General features: G+C 39.0%; 1 long non-coding RNA gene across 3 annotated transcripts; it reads left to right on the forward strand.

Moving 5' to 3' along the window:
* Positions 1–584: 584 nt before the first annotated feature.
* LOC121899940 lies at positions 585–9,351 on the forward strand. 3 transcript variants are annotated; one of them, XR_006096830.1, is made up of 4 exons: positions 585–977; positions 1,602–1,727; positions 8,991–9,135; positions 9,274–9,351. It is a non-coding gene; the product is annotated as an uncharacterized LOC121899940 (long non-coding RNA). The 3 variants fall into 3 exon arrangements; XR_006096831.1 differs by having other exon boundaries at positions 8,991–9,116; XR_006096829.1 differs by having other exon boundaries at positions 8,991–9,351.
* The last annotated feature ends 868 nt before the right edge of the window (positions 9,352–10,219 follow it).

Consider the following 10,219-nt stretch of genomic DNA (forward strand, 5'->3'; position numbering starts at 1 on the left):
GCTGTCCGGCTGCAACTTTACTGTTACGGTTCACTCTCACCACAGCAGGCAGCTGTTTTCAGAGAAAAAGCTCTAAAAACCTACTGTATAGTTAATAACAATAACAACCACCATCTGATTTCATGACTCACATGGCACAAGTAGTTGAGGTTGGAGGTGTGCAGTCTGTTGCTTGAAACTCCTCATCTAACAGTGTCTGTTGTTCGTTTGACAGTAAACAGTGAGGCTGATATTAATGCAATAAAATTGTGCTGGATTATATGCTGCATCATTTCCTGTGAAGCCCTCATGCTTAGGTAGGCAATCTGAATCCAACGCAGGATTGGCGGACCACAACAAGACTAGGTCAAAACCTAGTATATGGCTGTGTATGGTCAATGTGTGAAACTGTGGCCAATTTGTTGTCAGGGATAGTCAGTGGTGCCTATAATGTGACTTCTTGGATATTAAATGTTCATCCGCAATTTTATGTAGTGGTCCCAGTAATATTTGCTGGTAAAGTGTATTCAAGTAGCATCACATGACATGGTTAAGCAAAGTTTGAGTTAAAAAAAAAGAAGTTATAAATGCAGTTGCAAGAACATTACTTTCCAGTCACATCTTGGGATGTTTTATTTGGAAGAGAACTTATTTTAATTCTAATTCTAACTATTCTAATTACCTATCTGTTAAGCTCTTTGTAACCTGGGTCACAAAGAGCTAACAACACAGAAGTGCCTCAGCCAATCAGAGCGCAGGTCAGCAGCACTGTAGGCAAGCTACACAGCGTACGCTAGTCAGATGCTGGGTGACACTGTTGAGAGAGGATCCACTGCTGAACGGTTAAAATATAACTCAGATAAGACAGTAAAAACGCCATATAATGTTGTCAAAACAGAACAGTAACAGCCTGTACGTTGTTGTAAGCTCGTAGATGTGTGTGTGTGAGAGGCTGCTCACTGAAACCTGCTGAGTGACACAGAGGAACTCCTGAATTGGTGAGTCGTAGTAAAAGTAAATAATGAAATGCTGCGCCACATGATGCTAGGCTAAGCTGGCTAGCTCAAGCGAATGAGCCTACAGCTAACAAAAATTAGCATTTAGTGCTGAACAGTGTAATTAGGCGACTGTTGTAGAGCTCAACTAAAGTGAATCTGTTTGACAACTCAACTAGGAAAAATATAAAGATGTGACATGTAGAGTTTTTAATTGCTCAATGTTTCTGTGGCTGGTAAAGCTACTGAACTGTTTAATACTGAAGCAACATACTAAGTTATGTTTTATCGAGTATTATATTTCATTGGTATAGTGAATCTGATTTTAAGAACAGAAGACAAGAATATAGTGTGTAAAGTTCACACTGTTGGTCTGTAATTCATGTAATATTGTTTTAATTTAAAAATACCAGGTTAAGATAAAAAATAAGTAATAAGTAAATAAAATAAGTAATTTAGCCTGGTTCATTTTACTCTGAAATTCATTTAGTGTAAAGGTTATTTAAAATGTGTTGATTGTTTATATTGTATGTATACATTTTGTTGAGGTTTAAGGAATTAATCATTCCTGACAAATCAGAATGGCGATTGATTAATGATCATTTCTGGCCATGTCAATGACTGCAGGTCAGGTTTTTTGAGTCGATTTGAAGTTGATGGCGAGCCAAACCAGACAAGACCATTAGATCCCTGGATTGAAGATCCCTGAACCGAGAACCGTCAACCTTACCTCTCTCCTGCCACGGCGGTGGGGTAAACATCTTAACTGCACAAGGCCAGACCACTTTCATGCTCAACCCCCAGCCCCACTTGCACAATTCAAAATCCCAGACTCTGACTTTACTCTTGATTTTTTGACTTGACTTGGAAAAGACACTTACCTCCTTCATTCTGCTTCAAACGCATTCCCTGTGCCTGTGGAAGGACTGAGTCATAACAGCACAAATGAGAGGACTGAGTATTCATATGATTGATTTGGTGTATTATTGTGCCTTGGTTAAAGTGACTTTGTTGTTGCTGGAGCAGTGAATAGTGAACTGTTGTAAGGTTGAAGTGTGTTGTGAAGTCATCATTTTGAACAGGATATGGTTCTAATATTGTTACCTAACGTTGGATCCAAATATTGAGAATTGAGATTACCTATAGAAGGGTGCACCCAATTAAAGCAGAAAAGTAGTTGAAAAGAACTCAATAGTTCAAAACCAAAAGAAAAAGTGACTGAAGAAATAATTTGTTGCTGAATTGAAACTGAGATGTCTTTGTGGAATTTAACTATTTGCTGAACTTAAAGTTATTTAATTTATTTTGTTTATATTCAAAAATAATACATGGTACCAGTTTACAGCTTCTTGTCTGGTGTGGTCATTTAATGTTGCAAATAGCCATTTCTGCCCCCTGTCTGAATCTGGTGTCCTCTGATTCTGATCCAAAATTATTACAATCTTTACTAAATAGTAGTGTTAGGAGCCGTGTGCTACATCTTTCATCTGTTTCTATCTGCAGATTTGTCTCGTTTTTCACTCTGCGTTGAGTGTTTTGTCAGATTGATGGTTATTTGTGGTTCTTAAACTCTGCGCTCTCCCTCTATGCACCTTTTTTCTGCCTCTTTGCTGGTCAATGATCATGGAGGCTGCGGTGGAAATTGTAAATTAAAGGTTTGACAGCATTTTGGGTGCAAATTTGGGAGGCTCATCCCCACCCAGTTACTGCAGTTAGAGTCAAATCAAGCACACCTACAGAGCAGCTGCCCCACACTAAACTGATATATGAAACAGCTACAAGCGTCTCATGTTTTACCTGCAAGACTCGTGTTTTGATCCTGTTGTTCATCGTTGGTGATATGAAAATGTCACAAACGAAAAAAAGTGTGCATCCTGGTATTAGTTCAGTTATATAATCCAAACACATTCACAGACAACTGCAGTTATAAGGCTGGTCCGTGGCCAGTCCAGCCAATAACGAGGTATTGAATGTAAATACATTGAATAGCTATTGCAGAAAATGCTGACCATGGGGTATAAAAAGGGGTTTGATTTCATGAAACTCTTGGATTGTAACTTAAAAAAAACCATATTGTAAATATATTTCATAGAGAAACATTTGAACGCTAAGTGAGGCTGATATTTCATACTGTCTGTATTATAATGGATCCAAGTGTTTGTTGTTCATTTCCTGTTCATAAGCAAAAGACTACTGCTGGACCAAATTAACAGTTTTGAGAGATATTCTGAATGAAAGCAGGAGTAAATGAAGTTACAATCATTGACCATAGCCAATTAAATGTAAAGACTCATTGAAGACAATAATAAACCAAAATATAAACATTTGTGCTGAATGTAAAGGCTACACTGACAAAAAAGTCCCTTCTTTGCCTTGAAAAATAGTTTATAAAATGGAAACTTACAGACAATATTAAGACATTTTCTATTATTCTATTAACAATTAAGGGAACTCAAATGGGGAAAAAATGGGGATGATTTCACAGTAAGGGGCAAACTCTTCCATAGTCTGGTGTCAGCAATGGAAAAATCTACAGGGTTATGTTTGGATTTTGACTGAGAACGTGGAACAGAGAGGAGTAACTCTTAACTGATTGCAGAGTGAGGCAGACCGCAGGCCGACGCTGCATTTTTCTATTAGCGAGTGGCCACATTTGGCAAGTGTCTGTCTACAACCAGTGTTTCATAATGAAACTACACATTCAAACATGGAGAACATTAACATTTCTTCTTTTCTGCAAATTACACATGTTCCCAACCACTTCTCCAGCACTTGTGATGCTGGTTACTTCAGCCTCAGGATAGATGGAGGCTAATCAACATGAGCCACAGGAGTTGGAGAAGCAACTTGACCAACTGAGGGGGGGGGTTGTGATAAAAAAAAATATAAGAGAGGGAAATCCTCCCACAGTGCACAGGAGCAAGTATCTGACCCACTAGCTGCTTCACACTAAGAAAACACAATATATTGGTCTAACCCAAGGTTGGGATGACAAAAGTTCTCCGTTGAGCACTTTTTTTCATCCGTTGCCAGGAAGTAAGTAAGTAAGAAATTGTGTTCTGTTATATCACAGGAAAAAGACTGTGAGAGCTGGAGAGGTTTGAGGAGGTGTGCAGTGAAGGAATTTAAATTAGCCCTTCAGATACAAGGTGCACTGCAATGATGGTTTACCCCTGGCCTTGCAAGGACAACAAATATGATCTCAATGTCAGAGTCAATTTAGTTTGGAAATGGAGGTTGAGGAGGAGAGAAAAGAGGGGAGCAGAGGGAGAAGAAATAGTAAAAGGAATAGGAGGAGGCGTGTGGAATTTCTATAGCAGTAGCCCTATCTGGTTGACCTTGCTAGAAAATGACAGAAACAAATTGTTTCTGATTCTTGCCTCTCATCACTCTCCCTCCCGCTTCTCCTCCTTCTCTTACCAGATTCTCCCCCCCCCCCCCCCCCCCACCTTTTCCCTACATCACTTATCAGAGGGCACTTAGTTGGAGGAGTTATTTTGACGGGGGCAGGGATTCTCTCCCTGTTTCTCTCTTTTTTTAAAAAAAAAAAAAAACTGGTTCTTTTTCTCTCTCGTCATTTGTTCATCTCTTTCACCCTTTTATGTCTCTTTCTCTGTTGTTTTCCCTTCCCTTGTTGTCCTCCCACCCTCTGATCCTCCTCTTATCTCTTCCTCCTCTTCGTCTTCCTCTCTCATGTGGTAATGAGCCTGGACTGTTGTGAGGCCTGAGGAACTTGTTGACCCCGTGGTGTGGGTTTAAAGTTTAGTGGCCGGTCAATTTGTGGCAGGTTGCCTCCCGTACTTCCGCCCACCACATCAGGGTACATCAAGGCAAAATCCAAATACGTGTGAGCTGGCTGTGTCTCAGAAATACAGCCAATCCCTTGACAACAGAGTTGGTATGTGAAAGTTACTGGCCAGACATCTGTGTGGCAAACATTTTACAGCATGCAAAGTTTGTGCAGTTTTTCCATAGTTTTTTTTTTTTTTTAATACCAATTTTATGGACTGCAAGAAAGAAAAAAACTCTTTTAAGACAGTTAAGGACAACAGTGTTCTAATGCATAAATATAGTAATGAAATGATAAATATCATTAATAATAGCAATGATATAGAAGTTATATAATTTACAGTTCACACACCCAAAAGCAAACAAAACAAAACAAAAAAAAACCCAAAATCCCCACAAATAATAAAATAATAACAGACAAAAAAATGTGTTAACTTTGTTTCAACATTCCCTATTATTAGTACCAAACTGCATAGTTCTTTCTAGGAATCTTTTAGAAAAATTATTAGGATATAACAAACCCATAAAATAAAGCATTACCTTGATTTTCTACCTTTCTACCTACAAGTATCTATGCATATCAGTACATTACTATCTTTTATTAACATTTTTGAGATTTGAAACTTGCTCCAGAGAGGTAATCAATGCATTAGAGTCGACAATTAAACTAGACAGTGTTCTTTGTAATAGATTAAATACAGTATCTCAAGCAAGCATCTGTAAACATGTGCAATGGTGTAATGTGTTTGAAAGTATTTCAAAACAGCAGGTTTTGCAGTAAATGAAATAAAAACATGTAACCACAATAACATATTGCATCACTAAAACAAATTCATATGTAATGCTTGCAGAAGCAATACACCTGCATACACCTGCAAACAAACACCTCGGTTCCCTGCATTGTAGGGAGCTGGATAGAACTTATTAGCTGGAAAACTTTTCACATCCGGCTTTGTTCGGAATGCAGCATTGTTTACTGCATAATAGGAGATGATGAAGAAGCCAAGCTATGTTAGCTCATCGCTATTCTTTTCACAAAATCTCAGTCTGTGCTTGTCAGCTCCAGCCATTCACAGAAAAATCCAGTTCTGATTCAAAATTAATTCACCTGACTCATTTGTAATCCTGAATGGTGACGGTTATTGAGAAAAAATGGCCATGTTTTGAACTGAGTAATAAAATGGAATTAAAGCCCTTTGAATCAAAAATAGCTTGAATTCACAGGTCCCAGCTGGTTTCTTCCCCTTGGGCTTGGATTGCTGGATTTGGCCAGACCCAGAGATAACTAATCCATTACCATTTGAAAGAGCAAGAAAAGAACAGTGCCCGGTCTCTGTTGCTTTAGAGCCTAATTAGAGCATAATTATGGAAATGAAGGAACTGTAATTTAGAGGGTTACCGAACATACCTGAGTTGGTATCTGTACTTCCATTCTTTGAATATCTGGGCATTCTAGGGCAGGAATAATGGTGTGGTTAATTGAGGCAGACAAACTTGGACCACAGGAGATAATTATTTCATCAGTCTCTTTCAGCACTTTGATGGCTGATAGGTAATTGAATTGCAATTGGACTCACTTTCAGACCAGTTGGATAATGTGATGATTTTCATTTACGGTTTGTCAGCAAATCACTACAGATGGCAATAAAACAATTTTCTACTTTGAAACAACAAATTTGCTATTATCTGATCTCAACTTCTCTAATCAGGATAAATCACATGGAGACAACCAGACAAAAAGGAGTGGAAAGGAGAGGAGAAGAAGAGGGTTTGCCAGATACAGTAATGAAATAAAACGCTCCAATCACTTGGAAATACTTTCTTGTGATATATTTAATTTATTAACTGTTAATATGTGTAGCCAAGTCCATTTGATGGCTGAAGCTGCAAACCTGCCTTGGTACAGTAAAATTTACTGCCTGCTGTGACTGTTGTATATAAGACTGTTGTAGAGTGAGGGAGGAGGTCAGGGTGAATGGATGGGTCAGCAAAATGTGTGACTTTGACTAGACTGGTATTGCGGACATTGCTATTACATTGTCTGTGCTGTCAACCCACAGGCCAGCAGGTCTCCCAAGTAATTCTTTTTTTCACCATGACCACGATCCTCAACCTTAACTAGTTTTTTTTTGTTTTTTTTATGACCCAAACCATGATTTTCTTCTATCTTTGTGCCCAAACTTTACCATACCAAAACCATAGCTGTGGCAGCTCAGAAAAACAGTCATGTGGATCAACTGTTTAGGAAGGTAAATAAGCAATGTTTGGCTGATAAAGGTCTCAGATCAGATATGTCACCTTTAGTTTGGCGGACTCTCCTCACAGTTTGCATCCCACGCACACCAGCAAATGAGTGCTAACTATTTCTGTAGTCTGAATATTGATCTCTTGATAAAGTCTAACCCTTGAAATACACCACGGCATGGACGCAAAATGTCACGTAGGCAGGGCGGAAAAGGGTTTTCTACCTGCTAAACCAACTCCGTCGCCGTCACTGCATTCATATTGAGTTTTGCCGAATGATAATGCAGTTAGTTATCAGGTTTTGGAAGCGTAGGCTATATTAACTGGTACTGAATTAATTAACTAGATCATTTTAGCTACAGGATCATGGATACACATTTATTTGATTAATTTATTTTAATGTGCAATGTAAAAAAAAACCCACAAGGTTGCACTGCTGCATCATATTGCCTCTGGTAGAATGAGGTATTTATTTTCATAATTTTTAAACAGTTTGTACTCATTTTTTACAGTTTTATGTAGCTTTTTTAATTGTTGGAGGGCTGCGTAGCCGCACATAGAGGAGAGATGAGCCACACGGCTTGTGGTCAGTGTAGCAGCTTCAGTCGATTTCAATGGAAGCACTCTGATGCTGCCATGCCACACAGATGTGTTGCGCCGCGTCCGTGCCGTGTGTATTTTGGCTGTAAGAGGTGTTATCAGACCTCACCCAGAGAGTATATTTTGGTTTTCACATCTGTCTCCCTCACCTTCCCCTGTCCAGCTTTTCCTTCCTCCCTTCTTTTTTTCCCTTTCCTCACCTAAAATTTTTCCTTTTCATCTTCTCGTGTCTTCAGAATTTTCACCTCCTCTCACGTCCTTTTTCCTTCACTCCCACACCCGTGTCCCTCCACTTTCCTCTCCCCTCGTCTCCTCTCCTGACGATATAGATTCATTACAGTTTGATGATATCAGATGATTGCTCTCTCCCAGCTGGAACAAAAGCTTTGTACCCATCCTCTAATTCCCCCTGGCCCCGACCGACTCAGCTATGTGAATGCTGCTTCCCCCACCCTCTCTTCCTCTTCTTAACCTCCTTCTTTCCTTCCCCTTTCTGTTTTTTTCTCACCCTTTCTTCTTCCCTCCTCTCTAAGACCTCCTTGACTCCTTCCCAGCTGACATGTGATTTATGAGACTGGTATCCAGTCTGGCAGTGATCCCTCAAATTTGGTTAAGAGCAGTGACAAAGATACATGTGTTGAGGCAATATATTTTACAATGAACAATATACTTGAGACGACTGTGAATATAATATGAAAGTAAATGTTGATGTGTATATTTCCCTGCAAATTAAATACAAATACAACAATTTAAAACTTAAATGAATGATAATGTAAAGGTCACTGTTTACTGTTCTGTGCTGACTGTGATTAGTGAATAGTAACAGCAATTTCCAGATATGTATTGTGATTGGCCTAAAGTTGGAAAGCCGGTGCATTTGTACAAAATCCAAGATAAAGCGAAAACCTTTCCCTGGATGGGGATTTTTGCCTCTTTGTCTTCCTCTCCTCTGCTCTCTGTCAGTGCCTGTTTGTGGCTGAGCTCCACACACACACACAGACACATAGTGGATGGCAGAGCAGAGAGGCCACAGCGGAGAGAATGAAAGAGTTTAGGTTATAGTTTACTTGAGTCGACAGCGACTGTTAACTGCCATAAGTGCAACAAAATCCACCAGTAAGGGAGATGGTACAAGCAATCTATCAAGCAACTGTTGAACAAGCAGAACATGAACGTGCAGAAATCTTTGACTTCTCTCCACATATACTCCTCTCTACACGCACTGACTCCTGACTCAGAATCCTCTATTCTGGCCCCTCCTCTCATCCACAGCCATACAGAGCTTGTTATACTAATAGTGAACTGTTATGAATGAGTTCAAAATGAACACTAATTGTATGTATTGATTGGGTCTAATTAGCTATGTATCTTAAATTCTTGTAGACATTAGGCTGACATCAGCCTGCCCTTCCTCTCTACCAGCAGCAGTGAGAGTCTAACCAGCAGCAGCAGGGGGAGGAGGACAGAAGAGAGGATGAATGATGCCACAGAGTTGTTGACCAGTTTATTGTGAGTGTGAGGACTTTAGGTAATTCAACAGTATGAAAAGTTATTGTAAGGCTTGTCAATAAGGAGGTTTAATGTTAATTAGTTTATATATTAAAAAGATAAACTAAGGTTTTTACAAAAAATGAATAAATTGATTCTTCTTTATTCTTTATTTTAGGGATGGTGAATGCTGTAAACATGGTGTATCATAAAAATAAACATGTCAATCAAAAAAATAAATATTTACTTATATCTGCACAGTTGCTTTGATGAGCTTTTTTATTGGAAGCAACCCTCTTGCCAGACAATAATGTTGATACTGGATGATTCTGCAAAACATCATTACATTACATTACATTACTGATTACATTCAGTGAAACAATCCCTTACATCCAATGCCAACATTTTAAAAAAATCACACTCTCTACATTATCTGCACATGGAAACTACAGTGTGGTTATGGTAAGGGAAAGATTATGGTTATGGCAAATAATCTTAACTTCCTGATCTTATGCTCCTGTTTTTCCATCACCTCTTATTTCCTTCTTTTCTCTCCATTCACTATGTGGAAGACACATTTTGACATTTGGACATTTTTGTCCAAAGTGATGTACAGATTAGCTACAATCCAAGCCACAACAGATCAAGAAGAAACCATTGATAATTCCCCTTTTCTCTTCATTTCCTTTTGTTCTCATTTTTATTTCAGGCCTCCTTCAATTTGCACCAATGTCCTTCCTTACAGCAGCAGTTAAACAAAAGTCATTATTGGAACAAAACCCTGATTTCTTCATTTTAGTGTTTGACTACATTGAAGAAACAAACTAAGAGGCCCTGTCATGGGGTTTGTCTATTTTCTTTCATGTTTTATTGCGTTTCACCTCTGCTCACAACACAGGTCGTGACACACAAGATGCACATTTTATGTAATGCAGTAATAAATCAAAATGAACCATCCCCCATTCATCACCGGGCTTCCCATTCACCACATAGGACAAAAGAGCAAAAGTAGTGAGAACACGCATGCTTATCAGATGATGAGGCTGTTGGGAGACAGTGAGACATAAGCGGTGCTTTAGGAGGATTTAGAGCTGGTGAATAAGCCAGCCTTGGGATGGTCTGGT

Source organism: Thunnus maccoyii, chromosome 7, assembly GCF_910596095.1.
Source record: "Thunnus maccoyii chromosome 7, fThuMac1.1, whole genome shotgun sequence".
NCBI lineage: Eukaryota > Metazoa > Chordata > Actinopteri > Scombriformes > Scombridae > Thunnus > Thunnus maccoyii.